Source organism: Bos javanicus, chromosome 1 (genome assembly GCF_032452875.1).
Source record: "Bos javanicus breed banteng chromosome 1, ARS-OSU_banteng_1.0, whole genome shotgun sequence".
Taxonomy (NCBI): domain Eukaryota; kingdom Metazoa; phylum Chordata; class Mammalia; order Artiodactyla; family Bovidae; genus Bos; species Bos javanicus.
Window position 1 is genome coordinate 150,845,926 of NC_083868.1, and position 25,886 is coordinate 150,871,811.

The following is a 25,886-nucleotide window of genomic DNA, read 5'->3' on the forward strand; positions in this document are numbered from 1 at the left end:
CCCCGGAGAAGGAGATCACACTGAACGTGGTCATTTTCTACCTGAGTAACTGGCAAGAGACTGAGAGTCAGTAAGACTGGGGTCCTCCAGGGACTTCTCTGACTGTGGTCTAAGAAGAGGCAGCTTATCCTGATTCTAGGCTCTGGATAAAGGGTTATCACCATACTGACAGGATTATCATACCACCGTAATATATGCAATAGATCATACATACAGTATGCATAAAATCCATGTACTAGATTTTATATATATGTGGGCTTCCCTGGTGGCTCAGTTGTAAAGAATCCGCCTTTGTTGCAGGAGTTCAATCCTGGGTGAGTTCAATCCCTGGGTTTGGGAAGATCCCCTGGAGGAGGGCATGGCAATCCACTCCAGTATTCTGGCCTGGAGAATCCCATGGACAGAGGAGCCTGGAGGGCTACATTCCATGGGGTTGCAAAGAGTCGGATACGACTGAGGCAACTTAGCACATGCACACACACAGAGAGACTGTTTCACGTCAGCACTCTCGAATATTAAGTTCAAAGGAAATTCCCAGGAAAGGCAAAATGAAGCGTCAACTCTAGCTGAGGAAGATGGCGTACAGAGCTTGAAATGTAAGCATTTATAGGCATACATTCTGGTATGTCATCTAATCAGATCCTATTACCTAAAAAAAGTCAATAATGATATGATATTTTGATTGATGTGATCATTATAAAATGATATGATATATCATATATGATATGATATGATATGATGATTATAAAATAATGATATTTTGCCACAGCATGCACTGTGAGAGCAGTCACAGTCTGGAGAGCCATTCTGGGTGATTTTAAAGGGCACAGATTCATCAACTCCCACATCTGGTCTTCATGCGACCACAACACAGCATTTGGTCAGTTCTCATGCTTGGCTTTCAAAATTCTGACTGTGGATCACTGCTGACTCAAACTAACGCTTATCTGTAAGGAATTAAACAGAAGTCCCATGTAAAGAAGAGAAGGAGGAATGCCAAGGAGAGGAGGCTTTGGTAACTAAATGCTACTTGCTAGGAGTTATGCTATGCTACCCTAAGTTGCTTCAGTCACGTCCAACTCTTTGTGACCCCATGGACTGCAGCCCACCAGGCTCCTCTGAGCATGGGATTCACCAGGCAAGAATACTGGAGTGGGTTGCCATGTCCTCCTCCAGGGCATCTTCCCAACCCATGGATTGAACCGGAAGGGAATGGCAACCCACTCCAGTACTCTTGCCTGGAACATCCCATGGACGGAGGAGCCTGGTAGGCTGCAGTCCATGGGGTCGCTAAGAGTCGGACATGACTGAGCAACTTCACTTTCACTTTTCACTTTCATGCATTGGAGAAGGAAATGGCAACCCACTCCAGTGTTCTTGCCTGGAGAATCCCAGGGACAGCAGAGCCAGGTGGGCTGCCGTCTCTGGGGTCGCACAGAGTTGGACAAGACTGAAGCAACTTAGCAGCAGCAGCAGCAGCAGCTCTTATGTCTCCTACCTTGGCAGGTGGGTTCTTTAACACTAGGGCCACCTGGGAAGCCCTGCTTGGAGTTAAAGTGAAAGTGTTAGTCACTCAGTCATGTCCCACTTTTTGTGACTTCTTAGTCTGTAGCCCACCAGGCTCCTCTGTCCATGGGTTTCTCCAGGCAAGAATACGGGAGGAGGTTACCATTTCCTTCTCCAGGGGATCTTCCCCAGCCAGGGATCGAACCTGGGTCTCCTGCATTGCAGGCAGATTCTTTAGCATCTGAGCCACTAGGGAAGGGAAGCTTGGAGTGAAGCATCTCTTAAAATGCAGACAACAGAGACAGAAAGAATCCACGGAAGCGCACCTTCTACCTTCCAAATGCACAGCACAGACAGCATCAGAGGCGGGGTAGAAGGAACAGCCAGGCTCTGCATCACGTCAAGGGGTCGGAGAGGCCCAGGACCACCCGGACCTCCTATCTCAATGGAAGCAAATCTCCCAGCCATGTTCCAGGAAGAAGCAAACTCCCAGAAAATACCATGACTCCTCCGAATACCACGAGCTGGAGGGAAGCACTGGAAACCACCTCGCCTCCTCCTGGCCCTAGCACCATCTTCTGAGACACCTCCGCGCCTTGAGAGCAAAGTGAAGGAAGCGAGAGCACGGGCTGAAGCTCTGAAGACAGAAGATGAGGCAGGGAGGGGTCCCAGGAGCCCTGCGCACCCAGGGAAGCCACAGGAGCAGAAACAAGAGGAGCCAGAGGCCAGGGACGCGGGGACAGAGTGCTGGACAGTAAGCCTGCCATCTAGATATGTCTCGCTGGATCTGAAACATCGATGGCTAGGCTGATTGCCTCGACCCCTTTGAGAGATCCACCTTCTCGCATCAGAACGGTCCCTCTGGGTCCTCTGCCCTGGATAGACCAGTTCTGTTCTCAGTCGTGGCCGAATGTAACATGTACAATGAACTGTCTCTTTCAAACTGTCTTAGCTGAAGAAAAAACAAAACTTCACCTTTGGGCCTTCTGCTCTCACAGAGATGTATTCATCGTGTGATTTTTTTCTAGAGGAGAAGGGATGCTGGATACTTGCACTGGCTTTGAGAACCAGAGATCTGTCAGGACTGCTGGTAACGAGGGGAAACTCAAACACACTCTGAGCTTCTTCCCAAACCCCTCTGGTTTCACAGCATGCCCACCCCTCCCTTCCTAAGAATCTGTTTTTTTTTCTTTTTCCTTCGTGCAGTTTTTCCTATTTTCGGCATCCCTGGGTCCCTTCGAGTAAGCGTCCCGTCAGCTCCAGGCGTGGGCGGGCCGCTCAGACAGTGCTCAGAACACTCACCCTCCACCTCTGAGTCAGCTGCCTGTTCATGGAAATACTATTCGGTGACCATTTTCATAAAAGTCTGTGCTGGCGTGGGTTTGTTTCTCTTGACACCAACCCAAGTGTTTTTCTCTTTCTGATTGATTTTTGGTTTCAGCTCAGAGTGTCTTTGGGGTTGTTTGTTGTTTAATATATTTCCATTTTTACTGGAGGGGAAACAACGTTAGTGCCAATGGGATCCAGCTGTATCCATCGGGCGCACGACCTGTTTCTACATTCATGACGACGGGGACATGCTGTCTGCAGAAGCCAAGCGGGGCTGACCCTGCCCAGATGGGGAGGTAGAGGCTACACGAAAAGGGCTCCTGGCCTCTAGGAGGTCTTAGGATCCCTATTCCTGGGGGTCTTGCTTTTGCAACTCAGGAGTTTCTGCAGACCCACTGATCACACACACCCTAAGTCTGATAAACACCCCACCACCTGTTCTCCTGCGGAGAGTATATGGTCAGCAGTAGCAGCACAAGGTCAATGAAGCCCTTGGAGCTGCCGACTGCCTTTGCTTGAAATTAACACAACATTGTAAATCAACTACATACTTCAATAAAAAATACAATTAAAAGTGGCCTTTGCTTTACTACCGTGAGTTTCAGGCTACTGTGGACTCAAGGGCTCACACAATCCCCCAGCATAACGTCCTGACTCTCCCGAGTGGCTCCCCTCTTCCAGTCCTTTCTAAGTCTGTGGACTAGTATCTGTCCTCTTTTCTCTTAAACAATCAGCATCTCTCAAAGTGAAGCCATGTGTTCCCAAAGGGGCTAAAATCTGTTCTTGAAGGATGAAAAAAATATCTCACTCTTTCATGTATAAAGCACAGATACACGCAAATGCACATATTCATGTATATGTCTAATGTAAAATTCCTAAACCAATATGCTATATATCCGGGGCATTAAATATTCATGTGGGAGAGGAGTGATTAGAGGGAAAACTGTTTGAAAAGGTTCTTAAAAAGGTTGGAAAGACTCTTCAGAAAAGGTTGAAAAAGACTAATTTAAACCAAAGGGTTAACTGTATCACAAAATCTCATTACTTCTTGATATATTTGGCACAGGTGTTTCAGTGATAAATACATCCTGTCTGCATTTACTGCAGTCTGTTTAGGAGTCCTCAAAATCATTTCTTTGTAAATTGGGAACTGAAAGAATTATACTACACTGCTGTTGCTGTTCAGTCGCTCAGTCGTGTCCGACTGTTTTCCACCCCATGGACCACAGCACACCAGGCCTCCCTGTCCATTGCCAACTCCCGGAGCTTGCTCACACTCATGTCCATCGAGTCGGTGATGCCATCCAACCATCTCGTCCTCTGTCATCCCCTTCTCCTCCTGCCCTCAATCCTTCCCGGCAGCAGGGTCTTTTTCAAAGGAGATACTCTAGGCAACAATTCACCTACAGGTCTCCTCTTATGTCTCCTCTTACGTTTTAGAAGCCGGTGGGTATTGAGCACAGGAAACAAAACCAAAGACTAACCAAAATATAGAAATGGAAAGAAACAAAGACCTAATACTCTGATGCAAATGAAGCAGATGACTGTACTTGTTTGAAAACAATGACCTATTATTTTTCAATGTCTACAAACTATAAAGATCTCCCAGAGTATCTTTTCATTCTGTATTAAGTATTCAATATAGCAAACAACGTCTTCCTGCCTTAGTCTACTAAGAATCTTGCTTATTCCCAAAAGAAAGAATACATTCAACTTTCTCAAATACAAGATGTGCGATTCTTATTTTTACTTGCTTGGAGCAAAAGCTTAGAAACAGCGTTTAATCCTGCTTCCTTTGCCAGGGCCATATAACAAATTCTCATCCTCATTTCCACTTGTTGAATCTTCTTTCACCTGGGTTGGTTGGGTCAGAGTTTATTCCTAGCCTTTTGGAGAGGTACCCTATATGTCTAACAGGGCCAATCCCAATGCGGCATGATTTTCTGACCTAAACTGGCTGTGCCCTGGCTGGAGAGAGAAAGAGAGTCCTTTTTACTCACAATCTCGAAGATTACATACACCAGCATCACAGAATACAGATGGAACTCTGCGATGACCTCAAAGTGTAAATTTATGGAGAACAAACAGTAAGTGGGGAATGTTTTCTGCCTCAAAACTCCCGGACTGGGGCAGACTTTTATGAATAATTTTCAAACATTAGGAAGTCCGTGAAAACCCTCCGTGTCTTAAAAAGATTGCACAGTGCTCATCGAATCTCCAGTGGCTCTGACTCCCTCCCCTCCTCGGAGATCCTGGACCAGAGTCCTGACGGCCATGGCCAAAGAACGCAGGCACCTGCCTCCAGCAAATCCATTCCGATTCCCCCTCATTCCCAGACACAAATTTCCATGAAAACCAGACACGGGACAGCAATCAGGGGCAGGATATTCCAACATTGCCCCACTTCTGCAGCCTGGTTTCATTAGACTCGCTGGCGTGGTTCTGTTAGCCCCTGTGAGTGCTCACTGCAGGTGACACTTTGCTGACATTGACCTTCAAAGCCGTGCTGTCTGGGCACTTAAGGAAATAAGACCCCTTGCAGGAGCGACAGGGGCTCTGGTGGCAGAGACGGGCGATCTGTGAGTACAGAGGTCACCGGGACATGGAAACGCTTAGCAATGCCTTTACAAGGTGACTCTGCTGGGTGAGACGGGTCCTGTCATTGAACCCGCCCACACATCCCTAAAGCCCATGATAGCTGTTTAGCCTGGAAAGGGGAAAAAGAACCTCCACAGCTGACACGCTCAATCCAAGTTTGACTAAACAGAGCAGTTTGCAAGAGCACACTTCAGCCATCGCACACCCGCAAACACCCAGCTGGAGAAGCCGGTGGGGGATCCATATGGGGCTGGGGTAGGGGACCCCATCACCTGCTCTGTGCCCCAGCCCAGAGCTGCCACCATGAGCAATCAGTCATTCAGGAGTTTGTCTCCAGGGTCTTACTCAAGAAGCAGTAAACTGTGAGGATCCCGGGTAGAAGTAACCGGACTTCAATCTCCCCTTCCGAGCCACGCTGCCCATCGGAGGCTCGGGGTGCCAGCGATGACACGGTTTTTCCTCCGAGGACTTACACACACGTGGCTCCCATCACTGTGGTCTCACATTCCCTCTGTGTTTAGACCACTTGCCTCGCACGTTCTCATATTTACACATGTTCACTGAACGTAACCCCGAGTGAATTATTTAAGAAGGCTTAATGTGCTTCAGACTTCTCAAATACAATTGAGACTTTAAAATTGAATTTGCACTCCCGTGGGGGAAAAGAGTGTGGAGCTACCCGCAGGGCATCCAGTGGACGTGCAGTAGGTCTCAGAACAGAACTGCAGGTACCCCGACGGCCTCTCCCCTGGCAGCTGATGCTCCGGGTCAAATGAATCAGGACTGAGCTACAAGGTTTAAACGTGTTGCCTGCCTTTGAAAGCACCGAGCCCCACCACACGCCTCACAGACCACAAACATCCTCATGTTCTGACTTATCCTCCTCGGCCGATCCAAAATGAAGCATCGGACAATAAGAGATTCGTCACATGCAGACCAGCACACAAAGCCCTGTTTGGGAGTTGTGTGTTTTCTGGCTCTTTTTTTTTTTTTTTTTCCTTTTAATAAATCGCAATATCCTTTCTCTCTGTGTTCAGTTGCCCTGAATTAGGCGTTAAGATTCTGTGCAGCAAATTAGAGTTGAGAAAAGGCACGCATTTTATTTAACGCAGTCTTGCTAAGTTTGCGGTAAGCACCGCCCATGAGGAAAACAAACCAGAACAAGGGAAGGACGTTCCCTCCAGCTCGGGTGGGGATGAGCACAGAACTACCCAGAGCAGGTCCTGAATCCTACACAAACCTCTCATTCAGGGGAAACTCTGGGAGACAGTGAAGGGCAGGAGAGGCTGGCGTGCTGCAGTCCATGGGGTCTCAGAGTTGGACACGCCTAAGCAACAGAACAACAACAAAACCATTCACACGGTAAAAGGGCTGAGTTGCTCCACGACTACATTACACAAGGTATATCGGTAATCAGAAGCGGCATGCGAGCGAGGCGACTGACTTTGTAAGACGTGCCGTGAAACTCAGTGCTCAGCACCACAGAAAGGTCTCCGCTGGATGTGCTCTGCCTTCATGGAACCCGTGAACGAACATGTGGTCTTGGGAGCTAATTCCATAGCAATCCATCCGACGGTTATCCTTTCTTTCTCTGGGGCTCCAGCACCTCATGAATGCTGTTCCTCAAAATGACCAATAGCATTATTCTCAACACACTGTCCGCGTGCAAAAAAATGACATATGTCATCTGTCGACATCAGCATTAAACAGGGAATACTCAAGATGTTTACACCTGAGGTTGTCAGAAGACGATTCTAACAAAAACTATGCATCACCGGGCATACAAAGTTTCAGTGTGAAAGCAGATATTTGGTTTTGGCTTTGAAAAGCATGAAGCGAGTTGACAAGAAATCATATATTCGTGATCCCTCCAACTTGAAAACTGCAGATCTGATGCTGTACATACCATGCTAACGTTCCCTTTTTAACTGCTATCATTTCTGGCTCCAGCATGAGGTACTGGATAATACTGCCAAGAGGGACATCAAGTCACAAAAATTCTATTCCTGTGATCAAGTTATACAATAGACTTCACGGCCACTAATTATATTAAATCTGAATTCCGCTGCTGAATATTCCCGACCTGCACAGTCCAATTCAGGAGCCACTCGTGTGGCTATTAGGTATGTGACACACGGCCAGTCCAAAACTGAGATGTGCTGTATGTAAACTGGGCTTCCCTGGTGGCTCAGTGGGGAAAGAGACAGCCCGCAAAGCAGGAGATGCGGGAGACGCAGGTTTGATCCTTGGGTCGGGAAGATCCCCTGGAGAAGGACATGGTAACCCAACATTCTTGCCCAGGAAATCCCCATGGACAGAGGAGCTTGGTGGGCTACAGTCCATGGGGGGGGTCAAAAAATAGTCGGATACGACTGAGCAACTAAACCACCTATGTAACTAAACACCTGTGTAAACGACACATCGGATTTTGAAATTTAATATAGGTAAAAAAGTAAAAGAGTTCATCCACATTTTTATATAAATGACACTTGAAGTGATAATATTTTGGACACACCGCATTACATAAAAGAGATTATTAGAATGAATTTCATCTGTCTCTTTTTCCTTTTGTAACATGGCCACTAGAAAGCTGAAAGCTACAAGCTACACATGAGATTCGCGTTCTACTCCCCCCACCCGGCACCCTCTGACCTCCCATCCTCCCAGTCCCCACGTCACCTGCCCGCTTCCCGTCGTCACTTCTGGAAGCGGACCCTCTGCTCTGACCCAGAGAACTCCTGGCGGCACCGGAGATCCAAAGCCGATCCCCCAGCTGTGTTCTGCCTCTGCCTTGGCTCTGACCATCTGGGTAACTCTGGCCACGCCGATCACTCGGGAGCCTCACTCTTGCTACTCTGGAAGATGGGGTCAATAAAGCCCCCAACCTCACAGAGCCGTGGTGAGGACACCCCAGAGCAACAGGGCTCCCACGTCTGCACCATCTGGTGGGCAGTCCAGGTCAGCGAGCATGCTCCAAACAAACATCACATCTCCCTCCCCTTTGGCAGGATTCCTTTATTCCCTACTTCTTTTTGTTGTTTTTAAGATTTATTTATTTTTGGTTGCACTGGTTGCTGCACACAGGTTCTCTCGATGCAGTGAGCAGGAGCTACTCTGCACAGCAGCGCGTGGGCTGCTCACTGCGGCGGCATCTCTGGCTGCAGAGCACAGGCTCTGGGGGGCGCGTGGTTGTCACGGCGCGTGGTTGTCACGGCGCATGGTTGTCACGGCGCGTGGTGTCACAGCATGTGACTGTCACGGCGCGTGGTTGTCACGGCGCATGGTGTCACAGCGCGTGGGCTCGGGCTCAGCAGCTGAGGCTCTTGGGCTGAGTTCCTCAGCAGCAGGTGGGATCCTCCCCAGACCCGGGATCAACCTGGTGTCCCCTGCACTGCCAGGCAGATGCTCAACCACTGGGCCACCTGGGAAGCCCCACTCGCTACCTTTTAATTCACACTTGGGTTCCTGCCAGAGGCGTTTATATCAGTCCTTCCAATGCCAGAGGTCGGGCCTTTCCAGCACCCACCAAGGTGTCACCCAGTTCCCAGATGGCACGTCCCACACCCCAAGCCTGGGGGTGGCCCCAGGCAGCCGCCCATGATGGGAGCGGGGGGCCCTCACCCCCATCCGGCCCACCAGAGCTATGATCTGCCCTGGTGCAGCCCGACCTTTGGGAAGTGTTTTCTGATCTTCCTCTGGCATGGTCGAGATTACTTTTTGTCTGACTCTAATGATGGGGATTAGTTTATTATTTTATTTATACCCTACCCTGTCCTGTAGAAGGACTGAAAGCGATCCACAAGGATACACATGATATGACAAGGATTTGTTTTGTTTTGCTTTAAATTCTGAAGTAGATGCTAAGTAAACAGCAGAGCTGAGACTAAAGGGAACCAAGGGAAAGAACAGGAGGAGTTGCTCAGAACTCAGCTGTCCACCACGCAGGCCACGGGGTCCTGCACCCAGGCCAGAGCTGGGCACACGCAGGCCTCCACGCTGGCCGGCACCCAACTCACACAGCTGCTCCTGAAGCTGAGACGAAAAACGAAGCTCTCCCCAAAGGCTGTGAGAGAGAAGGACCTGTGGACGAGATACAAACTTCCCCAGCACTGACCCACAGCAGGTGCGAGGGTGGCCTCTGATGGGGCCCACAGAGCACCTGAGCACCCCCTAGGGACCACTGCCCCCCACACTGCAGAGCCCAGTGCCCTGGCTCACTGTCACACTGGTCTCATTCAAGCAGGCGGCTCTGCTGAACCCAACAATGGCATCGGCCTGTACGCTCACCTCTTTCTAGACCCCATGGCCTGTGCATTCATCCCTTTCTAGACCCCACCCACGGCCTGTGCGTTCACCCCTTTCTAGAACCCACCCACGGCCTGTGTGCTCACCCCTTTCTAGAACCCACGGCCTGTGCGTTCACCCCTTTCTAGACCCCACGGCCTGTGCACTCACCCCTTTCTAGAACCCACGGCCTGTGCGTTCACCCCTTTCTAGAACCCACAGCCTGTGCGTTCACCCCTTTCTAGACCCCACGGCCTGTGCATTCACCCCTTTCTAGATTCTATGGCTGTGCATCCACCCCTTTCTAGACCCCACGGCCTGTGCGTTCACCCCTTTCTAGAACCCACAGCCTGTGCGTTCACCCCTTTCTAGACCCCACGGCCTGTGCATTCACCCCTTTCTAGATTCTATGGCTGTGCATCCACCCCTTTCTAGATCCCACGGCCTGTGCGTTCACCCCTTTCTAGATTCTATGGCTGTGCATCCACCCCTTTCTAGACCCCACGGCCTGTGCACTCACCCCTTTCTAGAACCCACGGCCTGTGCGTTCACCCCTTTCTAGATTCTATGGCTGTGCATCCACCTCTTTCTAGACCCCACGGCCTGTGTGTTCATCCCTTTCTAGACCCCACCCATGGCCTGTGTGCTCACCCCTTTCTAGATCCCACGGCCTATGCATTCACCCCTTTCTAGAACCCACAGCCTGTGCGTTCACCCCTTTCTAGACCCCACGGCCTGTGCATTCACCCCTTTCTAGATTCTATGGCTGTGCATCCACCTCTTTCTAGACCCCACGGCCTGTGTGTTCATCCCTTTCTAGAACCCACGGCCTGTGTGTTCACCCCTTTCTAGACCCCACCCATGGCCTGTGCGCTCACCCCTTTCTAGATCCCACGGCCTATGCGTTCACCCCTTTCTAGAACCCACCCATGGCCTGTGCGCTCACCCCTTTCTAGATCCCACGGCCTATGCACTCACCCCTTTCTAGTCTCTATGGCGGTGCATCCTCTAGACATGTGGCCTGAGCCTTCATCGCCCTTCTAGATTCCATAGCGCATGCACCTTCGTAGATTTCAGCTCCTGAAGGCCTGACCTGAGGCTTCCCCACAGGGCTGTGCACTGAAAGGTCAGCCTGCCCGCCTCCTCTCTTCCTGGCACCTGCCTTGCCGTGACTCAGAATGCCCCTCCTCTGCCAGAATCCTGAACCTTCCAAGCCTAGGTCAAATCTGACCTCAAACATTTATCCCGTGGACATTTATCCCAGGGATGCTGCGTTCAGGGTGAATGCCATTAGCTATTTGGAGTGAAAGGGGCTACAATTTTGTTTGCATGTTGTCCGTACAACTAGTTGAGCAAAGAATAACCCAGGCAGGACACCAGCAGCCAGAGTCGGCGGACAGGCGAGCTCTGGAATGTTGTGGCTTTTCCATTACATTTGCAGTTGTTTTTCTAATCTGTAGGTATGTCCAGTGTCTTAGTCTCTCTGTGATCCACGTTCCCATCTCTTAGGACTGTGCTCTCATTTAATAGGTAATCAATAAATTCTGATAGGGAAATGTGTTTCCAGGTTGTTTAAATGTAATAAACAAAATTCAACATGGTATAGTACTTCACGTTTGCAGAGAAAAACGTAATTGCAAAACGTAACTGCAAATGCAATCTTAGCCTTTACACAGACATAACCCCTTTCTGCCTCCTGGTAGTTGACTGTGGCTTCTACATGCTCATAGGGTGATTTTCTGGACTTACCTCCAGTTTTCAATTTGGGTGTACATTACACAGGAGAAACTGCTCTTAAGAGTGTTCTGTTTAATCATCTATATTTACAAGTCTTACAAAGCTGCAAAAATCCCTCGAAGTCTATCATGAAATAGGATTATAAACTGCTTTCAGACCTGATCCCATTCCAGCTGTTAAAACCCTCTCTGTTTGACCCAGAAAGCAGCAAGCAACAATCGCTTTTCTGTTTGAATGGCAGGGTTTGGGGTGGAGTTTCAGAACCTAAACACAGGTAATATGCAGACCTAACACCCCTTTCTCCAGAAAAGACTCACCATATTCCCTGGGTCTGATCCTCATTGTCATTATTTCTGTTTTAAAACCCTGGAGTGAAATAAAATTTCCTGCCAGGATCAAACAGACTAGGAAGTATTTTTGGATACTGAAGAAGCAAATTTTTTTTTCCTCCATTTTTGCTTATTCTGTCTTCTTGCTGCAGTAACTTGCACTCCAAAAAGAGCCAGCCTTGCACAAGACATGTTTGAATTTGAGGCAATCATAGACTCAAATTTGTAAATCCTGCAGAGGGCTCGCATCAGCTTTGTGAGGTTGCATGTGATTTTAATGAGACTCCATTCTTCTTCAAACAAGGTCTTCTTAAAATGTTCCTAAGTCACCCACTGATATCCTTTCAAAATGCTTTTTTACCTTGTTTCCCAATAAAAGAAATCTCAACTTTCTAATATTTAATTTCAGGTTTTATGTTGAGATGGTAAGTGTGCATGGTTTGTGTTTCCAAACATTTCACATTACTAGCACAGACTTCAAATATTATTTACATCTAGCTTAGTTCTTGGTAGGTTCCATGTAAGACTCCCAGGCTCCCAAGGTATCCCCTCCCTCCCTCCAGGCTCCTCATTACAGCTTCTTTCAATCTCTTCTCAAAAGCCGGAGAATCCTACTGGCTTCAGCAGGCGCAGAACGCCAAGCTGGGGCAGCGCAGAGGGAAGGGAACAGCGCTTTTCCATTGCCTGATCCAATCCATCGATTCCATGAAGGCAACAGGTCGTTAACAGACACTGTAAGATCCTGGGTTTGCCCCGCGGTTCAGAAGACACATAGCCTGACATGCAGCTCAGTTCACACAGAAAGGCACAGCCCACAACCCGAATCCACCTCCACAAGGCTGCTGACGACTGTTCACAAAAGTGCTCCTGCCCCAAAGGTGGCAACACAAACCTCCCAGCCCGGAGCACAAGAAAAATGTGCACACACGTCTTTTACTTCCCAGCTTGACTACTTTTGTAAAGCTCCCAAAAAATCCATAACCTACATTTCCACTCCGTCACGGAGAGAACGAATCTCCCCACCGGGAACGGAGAACCGTTCGGTGGAAATATGACAAGGCGGGTTCATCCCTGCACTCAGTCTGTGGGGCAAACACCCTTCTTCGCTTTTAAATGAAGGTTTGGGAACCTCTGCCAAGCCCTTCATCAAGCGAAAGTAAGGGTTTCTTGGTTTTGAAAAATCACCGTAAATGTGACTGTTTTTCTTTTCCTTTTTTTTTTTCTTTTAACCATTCTTTATGTTTTCTTTTTTTCTTTTTTATGATTTATGTTTTCCTTCCTATCCGAGGGCTGCTTTTCTGTCCGAGAGTAGGTTTTCCTGGGGGAACAGTTATTGAAATAACAGTAGCACTATAAGGAATCCCATGTGAGACACTGACGTGTGAACATCTCATTCCCACTAAAACAGTTCAAAATTAGATGGTATGCTCAAACAGGAAGCAGCTACAACACTTGGTTTTTCAAAGCCCTTAGACATGCTAATGGTTTATGCTAGATCAGATCTCCCATCAACTTCTCCAGGGTTATGATTTTCAGAGGTGATAAATTAACTCAAAAGGTCTATTTTACACACTTTAAGGATATTTCCAGCTTCACTCACGGTCATTCTGAAACAGAAAAAAAAAAAAAAGGCACAGAACTCAACTTCCTTTGCTCAGGCTTCTGACCATGCACCGAGTCAAGGTAACTGAACCCCCTACTTTCATTGTTAAATTACGGTTTCTCATACGCAATCAGGGTCTTCCAGATGATGACATGCCACTGTCAAAATAGAAGAACTTAAAAGTTACTTTAAATCTAAAACTCAGACCCAGCATTCCATTTTTAGGTGCACCCTTTAATTACTTGGTGCTGTCGACATCTCACTTACACTTAAATTTAGCAAAGTAATTTTAGACCACTTGCCTTTAGATCACTTCACTACCTTCACTGGATCTGCAGTGCTGCCAAAGCAAAGCACCAAATCCTCTCTCTTTTAAATACTCAAATGTTTGAAAGTAAAAAAGGTAAAAAGTTAAGAGGGCAACATTTCCCCCTGGTCATTTTGAAAAATTGGGGTGGATGATAGCCCAACCACTGGAGACTTCTGTTGTTTTTATCCACAGAACGACGGCCTTGAATCTATGAATGTGAGAAGATGTATACTGACCATGCACAATGTCCAGCCAATGAACTGCTCCTGAGCCGAGTGAGGGCACAAACAGGACCAAGGAGGATGCCCTCATGACGTCAACAATACAGGGAAATCTAGGAGACCTCGTGGCTAAGGGTCACCAGCTACTTCAGGGACTTTCAAAGTCCCCCCAGGGACTTTAACAGACACGGTTACCAAACTCGAACACCCACTGCTTCCACCAGGTATCAAAATCTGCTGCAACCATGTCCAAAACACTTGAATCCCTCTTATATCCCAAAACACTTGAACCTTTGCAACTCCAAAGGTTTGAAGAGTTTCAAATTCAAGGTACAGGCATATGATAAAAGAAAAGTTGTATTTTAAAGGATGATATATCCTGGGAATGCCCACGTGTCCTTACCCTTTGGGGAAAGAAAATGGAATTCTCCTCCTCGCCTGGAAAATCTTGGCCCTGAGATGCAAAGGGTGACCAAGCCAGGAGGTGGAAAGAGACCTGCGTTTAGAGAGACCAGCGCCCACTTGAAACACAAACCTGCCTCTCAGCGCCACAAGGCCAGGACTCTGCTCATAATGACTTCCTTCTGATCTCAGTTACGGGGACCACATCTCAGGTCCTAGGCCCCAGCAGCCTCCTTAGAAGGGGGGGTATCTCTCTGTCGACACCTCCTGAACCGAGCTCTATGAAAGAGCAGGCGGCACCAACATTTATTCAACATGACACTGTCTCCCCACCCTCCGTATCATATGATTGACACTGACCTGCTCCAGTTTTTCACTGGGGAATAGGAAAAGATCTTTGGAACATTAGTTCCTCTGTCTTGTGAAGAAACAAATCCTCCTTTTATTTATTTTTGTTGTGTTTAAGGACAGGTAACAAGGAAAAACTAGACCTGATATTAATGTTAGAAAAAAAGTTGAAAGTCTCCCATTACCTACTTATAAAATATGATATATTCCATATATGCACAATGCATAAAATTTTAGAATAGTACTTAAGTTCAAAATCAAAGTTGACATCTTTCAAACAGGCTTTACTTCTTATTTATATATCTGGCACCCCACTGGGGTCTCAGCCTCTACCACAAATAAATGAGCTGATCTTATGAGATTAGAAACGCAATAAGATTCTTAATACCAAAACAAAACCTAAGAAGTGGCCGGGGGCAAAGCTTATAAAGAAGTGTACATGCAGCCCCATTACATAATCAAATGGCAACCAAGAATTTTCAAAAATTTACCTAAAGAAGGCACTTTAGACTAAATAACCAAGAACTCATCATAAGAGAATAGATACATGGAAAACAACATATCACAATGCCACCCCTCATTTTTAACAGGAAAATAACTATACAGTGATAGAAGGGAAACCAACATTTTAAGTGTAGCTGGAATTATATATCCTTAAACAAATAATTCAAAGAGACATAAAACCCGTTTGCTAGTTTAGTGTACTATGCAAGTTATTGATTCAAATGGAAGCCTGGGTTACCAGACCACGAGAGGATCTGTGATGTGTCTAGCACTCAACAAAGCCTTTCTTCAGAATTAGAAAACTTTGCAGTAGTAGCCACAGGTTTGCACAGCTTATCCTGTTTCCCCTAGAACTGCCATTTCAATGGCATGGTTAGCTCATTCATAATTTGACATACGATGAATTAATTCATCTGGCTAGGGTTTTCATACAACTTCTATTGCCCACTCTTCCCACTGAGAGAGCCAGTGCGAGGTGCCGCCAGCACAGCAAGGGTTAACCCCAGGACTGTGACAGTCCTCCCGGTGATAAGGTGAGGGTAGCTGAGGCCGGTCAAGGGCTCTAAGCTATTTGCAGAGAACTGAAAATGCTGAAAAAAATAAATAACCTCTATGCCCCGTGTATGTCACTAGGGGAAGACTAAAATTGTTTCTTAAGTCACACTGAAAGTTTTCTGAACTACAGAAGCTCCAGAAACACGCATGGTGGGAAAGCTGTGGCACTTAGGAATACGTTTCTTTGGAAAGGATAACGAAACTATCATCATCCTAACGAAGAAGTGCATTACATTCACCCCTGCATTAAAACTGTTTATCCATTTATGAGGCAGTGTAGTCTGCTGTTAACAATAGCATCTAAATCCTTTAAAATGTTAAAAATAATTCTAGGTGGTACCTTTTGTAAAATACCTAGACAACATATAGCTGTGGTCCAAGGACGTCGTATTTCAGACAGAAACCAACAAGGCTTGCTGAGAGATACACGTATAATTTTTAAATATGCCAAGTGTCCCCAGTAAGCGGTAAACGGGGGAGCACATAAACGTAACAGCTGCAGGCCGAGGTGTCAGAAGGGGAAAAGACAGAGATGCAGAGAAAAGAGAGGAAGCTGAGGTCCGGGAGAGCGCGGTGAGGGTGCCGTCGAAGGGCGATTCCACCCACGGAAGGACTGAACGGGCAGCGACAGCCAAGCCCACACCTGGTATCGACTCTCAGCCGAGCGTGGGCTTTCATTCAAGCCTTATTTCCACTCCAGACAACAACAAATCATCGCTCGCTGAGAGCCCAGACGAAGCTCCCGCGCTCGGCTTCCCCAGCCCTCGCGGGTAGCCGGGGCGCGCGCGCCTCCCCAGGACCCGGGCAACGACGGACCGGCCCTCCCGGCGTCACACACCCCATCCGTCCCGGCGCCGTCGGAAGAGCTGGGTCACCCGGCCGCCACCGTCCCCGCCGCGGGAGCCGGGCAAGACGCGCGGGGCGCGGGACTTACCGAGAAGCGAGCGCCGCCGTCGGGGGAGGGCGCGCTGCGCACGTGGGTGTCCGCGCGTGTCCGCGCCCGCGTGTGCCGGCGCGCGTGCCTGACTGGGGCCGCCGCCGAGCCGGGCGGCACTGAGTCCCTGGGCGCCGCCGGGCTCAGCCCATGGTGTGGGCGCCGGCCTCCCGGAGGCCCCGGCTCCCGCCAATCGCCGAGCAGGGCTGCCGCCCCGACGCGCGGCTCCAGATCCGGGAGTGCGCGCCGGGGGCGGGGCGGGGCGGGGGCGGGGGGGGGCGCGCGGGGCGCGAGCGCGCGTGTCCAGGTGCGCCTGGGTATCCGCGCGCGCGCGCGTGTCCAGGGGCTCGTGGATTCTGTGCGTGCGCGTCCGGGGGGCGCGTGGACGCGGCGCGCGCGCGTGTCCGGGGGGCGCGCGTGGGTAGCCCAGCGCGCGTGTCCGGGGGGCGCGCCCTGGGGCCAAGGAGCGCGGCGGCGTGGGCAGGTCCGGACACTGCCGGGCTTTGGGGACGCGGCGGGCGGCTCCGAGGAGGAAGAGGAGGAGGACGGCGAGGAGGAGGGGGAGAAAGGGGAGGAGCGGAGCCTGGGACCGGAGAGCCAGAGTCCCGGCCCGGGCGGCGGCGGGAGGAGAACCAGGACGCGCGTCCAGGAGCGGAGAGGAGCGAGAAGCCGAGCACAGGCTGGGGCAGGCGAGGGCCGAGCGGTGGGAGATGCCGCGGAAGTGCTTCCTCCTCGGAACTTAGAAGTGACTTTTTCCCCCGCCTCAACCGTTACACACATATTACAAATAATAAAAGTTCAAACCGGTTGTGTCGGAAGAAGGTGAAAATGACCTCTGGGGCTGCCACGGATGCTGCTGAGAATTGACATAAACGTCGCCCTCAAATTAAGAGACGGCGATGCCGGGTGCCACCGGCTTCGGTCACACCTGGAGTCACTACCTGGTGCGCGTCCTGAGAGCCTGGGGCCAGGGTGGAGGGGCTCCGGAGGCGCGGGCGCAGCCGCTAGGATGCCGAGCCGTCCGGGAGACCGCCGGGCGGGCCCGACAGACGCAGGGACAGCAGCCCTCGGCAGCAGGGTGTCCCCAAGACGCCGCCTCCGAAAGGGGGAGCCGCGCGCGAGGTTTGGCTCCTCCGGTCCGGCGGCTCTGAAGCCCTCCAGATGTTACAGCTTATAAGGGAATTCTGACTTCAAAACCGCGCTTACCTGGGTGCTGCCTCTCTTCGACCATGTCCCGCGGGCACCGTCACGACTGTCCAGCGTGATAGCTAGGAATTCATCCCAGACCCTTCCCTTGCAGGCTCTCCCCTTCCAACCAAGTGAAAACTACTCGTGTCTCTCCCTCTCCAAACTTTTTAACAGCCAAGAATTTCAGCAAACAGCCAGAAAGAAAGCTAAGTCGCGCCCCCCCCCCCCACCCCCGCCGCAACCCCAAGGGAAGGGAGCGAAATAAGCACTCCTTTAATTTGAAAAATAATAATTAAAACTCCCTCAACTTTTAAGGCCGGGCAACATAATCTATTAATTGGTCGCTATTAACATGCCGTTTTATTGACCATAGCACACAGAAGTCTGATTGTGAAGGAGGAGTGTTTTCAATGAAAGTGGAGTTATTTTAGCTGTAGACGTGTTTACATTTCTGTGGTTTAGTCTATAACTTTCTCTTTCTCTTGCTTCAGAATTCTGCTCCATGAAGCAAAGCCCTTAGCTCCCAGACATTCCAAAAAGTCTGCCAAAATAATAGAAAAAAAAGAGAGAGAGAGAGAGGGAAGAAAAAACACACGGAGACCCCCAAGTCTGGGTCAGGCTCAGGGTTGTAAGTGGGCATCAAGAGTATGCCCCCTCCCTACACACGTTCCAATTTAAAAAAAAAAAAAAAAAAGCCCTTTAGTGCTCTAGTTCCTGTTTGCTGAGGGGGGAAATAGGATGAGTCTAAGCAGCAGCGGAGTTTAGAAACCGCCTTCTCTAGGACCTATAGATTCTGAGAGGTTCTTTAACCCTACAGATGCCAAAATGAGATCATTGATACGAAAATCTACCACTCCACCCTCTCCGAGGAAGTGTTTCTCTTTTAAACAGACAAGCCTCACAAGCTACAAATGCATTCCTAGGAAATTTCTTGGACAAACAGGCACACCACTGCATATGGGACACAAGCCCACCTCTCCATAGGTGGGCAGAAGATACCAATAAAAAGGAAATATCGAAAACAGACTAAGTTTCTGAGAAGCATGCAGTCCTTTTCTCTCCGAGGTCCTGGTACAAAAAGCAGAATGCATACTGAAACGTGGATCTCAGTAATAGGACCATATCAGTTTTTACAGTCTGTGCTAGAATCGTCATTTGCAAAATTGACTGACTCCTTTGAACTGCTCCATCGGTAGTAGTAACACAGAACAGTAGGAACACAGAAGTGTCACTGCCGTTCACGAGATCTTAAAAAATATCCAACCTGCCTTCCCCCTTAATTGCATATTTTGGTTTCTTTTCTTTAGAGCTAATGTCCAAAGAAGCCCCACATCCAAGCAACCTGGCTGTATTTAGAAATCTTGCTCTTGGCCATTCACATCCAACACGCCACAGGGAGCCCTTAAGATTCTGTTGTTTGGTGGCTAAGTCACGTCCAGTTCTTCAAGACCCCATGGACTCTCCTCTGCCATGGGGTTTCCCAGCCAAGAATACTGGGATGGATTGCCATTTCCTTCTCCAAGGGGTCTTCCCGACCCAGGGGTCAAACCCACATCTGCATTGCTGGTGATCTTCACCACTGAGTCACCCGAGAAGCCACCTTTATGATTTAGGGGAGTGCTTTAAAGTGAATCATTTCTCCCCCTGACCACTGAGATCAGGAGCCCCTGGCAATGACTCTGCTTCATAATACAACATGACCCTAGCAAGTTCCTTCAACATCATCAGTAGGACCGAGTACTCTGATAGGATAGAACAATACTGGAAGTAATATACTATGTTAGTATGTTAGTAATACTGCTAACAGGGGAGCCTGCTTTATGAATAAAGAACTGTACTTTAATAGCCAAGCATGACTTCAACAATCCAGGTTGCCACTGTTGAGAACAGAAAAAAACGTGAGTTCAGAAAAAACACAATATTTGAACCAATGTTATCTGTGGCTCCCTTTTGATACTTTTCTCCCCTTCCTCAAAATACACCCCACAGAGAAAGGCGTCATAAACATGCCCACCTCACACATTTTCCAGAGGAGCGGGGAGAGGGGAGGAGAAGGGGGAGAGAATTGTTTTGTAAAAAACAAAACCTCATACTGAGACCACTTTCAAAGCTGAGTCTATTAACAGTGAAAAATCTTAGAACCAAGAATCTCAGAGTTTTGCAAAGTTAGGACACCATCTCCTCCAACTGATTGTATCTTGCAGTTGCAGTTAGGAAATTTTTTCTCTCATATGATCTAATCTTACCCTCTACCAGAGCACTCCCTTCAGTCTGGGCCATAATCAAGGTCAAGGGCAATTTCCACCAGTTAATTAATTTGAAAGGTCAACAGGATACAAGTAATGAAGACACGTTCGTTATCTATGCTATGGGATGGATAGGAAATACGATCATTTAAAGTTCATAAAATATAATTTAAAAGGAAAGATTTTATAAAAACACCCCTTGACACATTCCTCAAGAATTAGCATTTTTAAGTATTTCATACATGAGATTTCTGTATAAAGTTTTGTGGTCGACTTAATTCTTTCTGAAATCCCTTTTATCTGAAAGATGTTTCGGATTAATTTAAGTATTTGTTACTGGAGAACGTCAAGCTCTTGGTCAATGAAATGTCCTGCATTGGGTTGTCACACCTGTTAAATATAAGCCTCCTTTTCTTTTGATACTTGGAGAAGGGCCTTAAAAGGTTTACATCCTTCAATATGGAGATTTAATTGCTCTACCTATAATAAAAAGTAATCCCTATAAAATTCAGATTGTGGACATTTCAAAGCCGGAAGAACTATTGGATTGGGATGTAAAGGTTGCAGTTCAAAAAGCCTTCCCTGTTCAAGATCACGTGCGTGGAGTTATGAGTTATAAACTCCTGGTTATCATTTTGTAGGTCTGGTTTTTGTAGTCTTTGCAGGGAGCGTCTTTGAGCTCACTTTATGGCTTAGCAGTTCTGCGCATTATATGTGGAAAGGGGAGGGTGCCCCTCCTCTGGAAGGACTCACAGGGGAGGAAGCCTCAGATTCGGTTTTAAAGGAGGTGCTGGAGGGAGGTTCCCCCGCACTGACACTTTCCATGCCTTGGGTGAGCTCAGACCCGGCAGAAAGCCCCTCTGAAGGACAGCCTCCGTTTGGGAGAACACACAGCCCTCATGGTTCAGCTCCTGGCCACTGCCTGGTGTTCATGCCCTGAGCACCTTCAGTGTTTCTCGGGCTGCCCTGAACCCCTCTCCCACAGCCTCCACTCGATCAACTGGGACCTCCTGTTCATCCTGGAGGTGGATCGGATGAGGCTCCTCTCATTCCCCTGGAGCCAGTCTGAGCTAGGACAGGGAGGAGAACAGGGGTAAGAACTCAAGTTGGGGTTCTACACATAGCTTCCCCTGGCCCCTCTCCCCACCATGGTCCTCATCCTGTTCCCGGACTCCCCTTGCTGATCATAAGTGAACACGGAAGGACAGAGGTGGAGATTCTCTTGAGAGAGTCTTCAGCCCACCACAGAAGCACGCCGGTCCTTATCCTGATTTTTATCATCAGCCGCTAAGCAGTCAGTTTCACTCGTCCTTGGCCCTTCCCGACGGACGAATCTCCTGCAACACTCTTACCCTGTGAAGCGCTTTTTCGATCGCTGTCGGATGCAGTTAGAGTCTGCAGTGCGCACAGCAGTTCTTAATCACACGTGGTGACCACAAACTGCTCCGTAAAATTGCATAATGCATAATTCCTATCAACTTGCATAATGCACACGATGACTTGATGGGAAACACATTGTACATCTGTCAGTGAACACTGGTGACAAAGGTTATACGAAATGGATCGGGACGCTGTATTTGCATTTCTTCAATGGAGTTACACAGAGCGCATCAGGAGATCTGCCGCGGCTCTTCTGATGATTAAACTGATCTGCTTGTGAGCTTCACATACCTGCCATGACACTCCCTCCATCAATGCATGCTTTTGTCATACGTTTTCATCAATGTGATTGACTCATGGGTGTGAAAATAGTTGTATGTTTAGAAAACTGACATAATTTCTTCTCAGTGATTTATTTTTTTTTTTTTTGAGGATCCAGGGAATCGTTTTATTTTTGTTCGCTTGTTTTTAAACTTTTTATTTTGGATTGGGGTATAGCTGATTAGTGATGTTGTGCTAGTTCAGGTGGTCTGCAAAGGGACTCAGCCATACGTATACATGGACTCTTGTTCTTCAGCTGCTAAGTCCTGTCTGACTCTGCGACACCACGGACTGTAGCCCGCCAGGCTCCTCTGTCCATGAGATTTCCCAGACAAGAATACTGGAGTGGGCTGCAATTTCCTTCTCCAATATGTGTATCCATTCTCCCCCAAGCTCCCCTCCCGTCCAGCCGGCCCCGTAACATTGAGCCGAGCTCCACGTGCCATACAGTATCTCGGTGATTTTTCTGTATCTTGATAAAGACCATAGGAGAAGAGGGCAACAGAGGATGAGATGGTTGGATGGCATCACTGATTCAATGGTCATGAACTTGGGCAAACTCTGGGAGATAGAGGGGGACGGGGAAGCCTGGCGTGCTGCAGTCCATGGGATAGCAAAGAATCGGACACGACTTAGTGCCTGAACAGTAACAACGACAAAGACCTTGGCCTAACAGTGCCTCGATGCAAATAAAACCATTATCTTAATGACTTTGCTTTGCATTCCAGGATAGTAACTGATTATTTTGTGGTTATGGGTGACCTGATATACTTTAAATGGATATACAGTCTGTTTCGGATAAAATGCACAGACAATTGTGTGAGAACAGGAATCCAGCACTTGTCAGCCTTATGACCTTGGGCAAGTCACGGTCTCTTGACTGAAGCATCAAATGTTATTATCTATCAACTGAGGCTATTGGAGTGGATGATTCCCAAATAGGCTAAACACAGGACCTCCGAGGGAAGAATCTGGGTTATTCATTTTTATTTCCCTGCTTTTTAACATTGCTGTGGCTATTGTTCAGTCACTCAGTTGTGTCTGACTCTTTGTGACCCCAAGGACTGCAGCACGCGAGACTTCCCTGTCCTTCACTGTCTCCCAAAATTTGAACAAACTCGCGTCTATTGAGACAATGATGCCATCCAATCATCTCATCCTCTGTTGTCCACTTCTCCTCCTGCCTTCAGTCTTTCCCAGCATCAGGGTCTTTTCAGATGAGTCAGTTCTTTACAGCAGGTGGCCAAAGTACTGGAGCTTCAGATTCAGCATCCATCCTTCCAAAGAATAGTCAGGTTTGATTTCCTTTAGGGATTGACTGGTTGGATCTCCTTGCAGTCCAAGGGACTCCCAAGAGTCTTCTCCAGCACCACAGTTTGAAAGCATTGTGACTGATTAATTAATTGATTGCAGACACCTATTAGAAATCACATCTCTCTTCAATAAGCCCTACGCACACACCTCCTTCTTCTCCCCCATGCACCCATGCTGTGAGAGCACCACCCTCTGGGCAGAGGTTTCCTTAATCATGAGTCCTGGTGTGGGCAGAAAAATGAAGTCTCTACAGCAGTGATCAGAGTCCTGCTTCCACTGTCAAACTCACCTGGCAGCTTCAAAAATAACTCCATCCTTCGGACTGCAGCTCAGACCAAGTGAATCAGAATCTTGGATGACAGGCAGGTCTGTGGACTGAGACGAGGTTTGAGTCACCCCAGGTTGTTGGTGTGGACCTCCAGGGTTGACGATGACAGCTGTTGAAATGACAGTCATTCCACGGATAAGGCAGGAAGTCCAGAATCTCACTCTACTGAAATAATTCTAGAAAACACACTTCAAAGATGAACTTTGTCCCCCAGAACAGTTGTCTGGCCAGACTGACCTCTCTCTGTGTTGAGTGTCAATCTTCACTCAGCCCCCAAAGCCAAGAACATTGCGATTTCATCCTCATTTTGTCCCCATTTCCTGGAATGTCCTTCCCATCTTCATTGCGGTCTAGCATTTACTAAACTCTTACAGACATGTTTATTATACAGGTACCTTTCAGTTATTTGGGTAGTAGTAACAAGTCTGGAGACACTCCAAGTTCAAAGGGCTCCAAAGTGAATCAAGACTCAGACCCAGATCTTGGGAGTTTTCACGCTGTGACCAGCTTATCACCATTCTTTATTCAAAGTCTCATTCTGAATTTGTCTTGGCTAGACCTGAGCCTAATCTCATTCTTCCCCTATGGCAGGCCTTCCCAACCCTGGGAGAGCACCGATTTCTTGTAATTGCATCATTCACACATTGAAACTCAGTAAGAAATACTTAAGAAGAATTGATCGTCGAACCTGCCCATCACCTGGCCCATAGCTAAAGTTATCATGGGCCACACTGAGTCATCACAGCTTCCATGGACATCGGCTTTGTCTGTGCCCAGGGTCCAGGCCTCTCGCTCGAGTTTTTATAGCATCTGGTCACTAGAGCTGTGTCCTAACTGCTGATCTATTCCCTGGCACTATACTGAGTACCATCTAGCCAAAGAGCCTTCGCCTCCTCATACCACAGCTGGCTTCAGGAAGCTTCAGGAGCCCGACTTGCCCACTGGGTAGATTTCAAATGCATTTCTAGATGTCACCAGGTCCAGGTGAGAATTTGAAAATCATGAACACACCTGACGAAGGGCAAGCTCTTCACCTCTATATCTGCTTACTTGCATGGAGAGAAGCAGACTAGGATTTATTTATTGCAGAAGACACTAAACGTGGAAGATTCCAACATGCAAGTGAGCTTAAGGAGCAGGACAGGAGTCTCTTCTAAGTCTACTAAGTCTTTTCTAAAGTCTTAGAAGTCTTTTCTAGTCTCCAGGTCTTTTCAAAGAGTCTCAGCACTTTTGTGCACTGCACAGGCCTGGAGCACCCCTCTTGGGAGTCCTCCCATGGTGCCAGAGGCTAGAGTCCTATTTGTCATCAGGACTTCACAGGGCATTTGAGTTCCAGGGGCTTCTTTAGTGGCTCGGTGGTAAAGAATCCACCTGCAATGCAGGAGACCAGGGTTCAACCCCTGGGTCAGGAAGATCCCCTAGAGAAGGGAATGGCAACCCACTCCAGTGGGTTCTTGCCTGGACAATCCCATGGACAGAGGAGCCTGGCGAGATACAGTCCATGGGGTTGCAAAGAGCTGGGCACAATTGAACAACTAACACGCACTTGGGTTCAGAAGGGCAAAGCATAATATAAGGGAAAGCCTACCTCCCTTCTGAGGCCCTCTCTGATTAATGAGAGACAAATGGAGGAGTCATAGATGAGAAAGTCTGGGTCCCCATCGCCTTCTGCACAAAGATGCATGGAGATAAGGCCAAGCATGGGGAAAACGGGGTTCTGGACCCCAATTCCTAATGAGAGATGTGGAAGCTCCCACGACCCAGAGCCTGGGATGACAGAGTGGGACCCATGTGTCCCCCCACCCACCCCATCATGCTGTGGACCCTGAGCTGAGATCCCGGGAGCCCATGCGGTGAGGTAAGATCACTGTCACCACTGGGAATCAAACTCAGCGTCACAGGCTGCTGAGCCTCAGAGGTGCCAAGAGGGGGTCTGCACCATGGGTCCCACCAGCTGCATGCTCCAGTCTCTAGGCTGCCAGTGGGGTGAGTGGCAATCAGGAGAATGAGGGACCCCCTCAAAAAAATAAATCCTGGGGATGCCTCATCTCTTCCAGAAGACAGTGCTACTCCAAGTGTGGCCCCCGGGATGGGTACCAGTTCCTGAGCTTTCTGCCCATCGTGGTATATCCAGATATTGACTGTGAGCATCTCCAAGTTTCTGTAGCAATTTTACACCTGCTCAATCTAATTAGAAAATTTTGAACTTAGATTTGGTGTCTTCCTTTCATTTCATTTGATGTCATTCTTTTCATTTTCCTAGTAACTTATTTTTATGTGTTGCTAAATGGAGAAGGGGACGACAGAGGATGAGATGGTTGGATGGCATCACCAACTTGGTGGACATGAGTTTGAGTAAACTCTGGGAGCTGGTGATGGCCAGGGAGACCTGGCTTGCTGCAGTCCATGGGGTCGCAAAGAGTCGGACACGACTGAGTGACTGAACTGA

General features: G+C 48.4%; 1 protein-coding gene across 3 annotated transcripts in view; it reads right to left on the reverse strand.

Moving 5' to 3' along the window:
• Positions 1-17,962, reverse strand: part of ERG (ETS transcription factor ERG) — a 316,294-nt gene extending 298,332 nt beyond the window's left edge. For 2 of the 3 annotated variants that reach the window (XM_061424862.1, XM_061424853.1), the window contains exon 1: positions 16,661-16,801. The gene's annotated coding sequence lies outside the window, so the exon portion shown is untranslated. Of the gene's footprint in view, positions 1-16,660; positions 16,802-17,866 lie in introns of those variants that run through there. The other variant, XM_061424857.1, reaches the window with a different exon arrangement.
• Between the last annotated feature and the right edge of the window lie 7,924 nt (positions 17,963-25,886).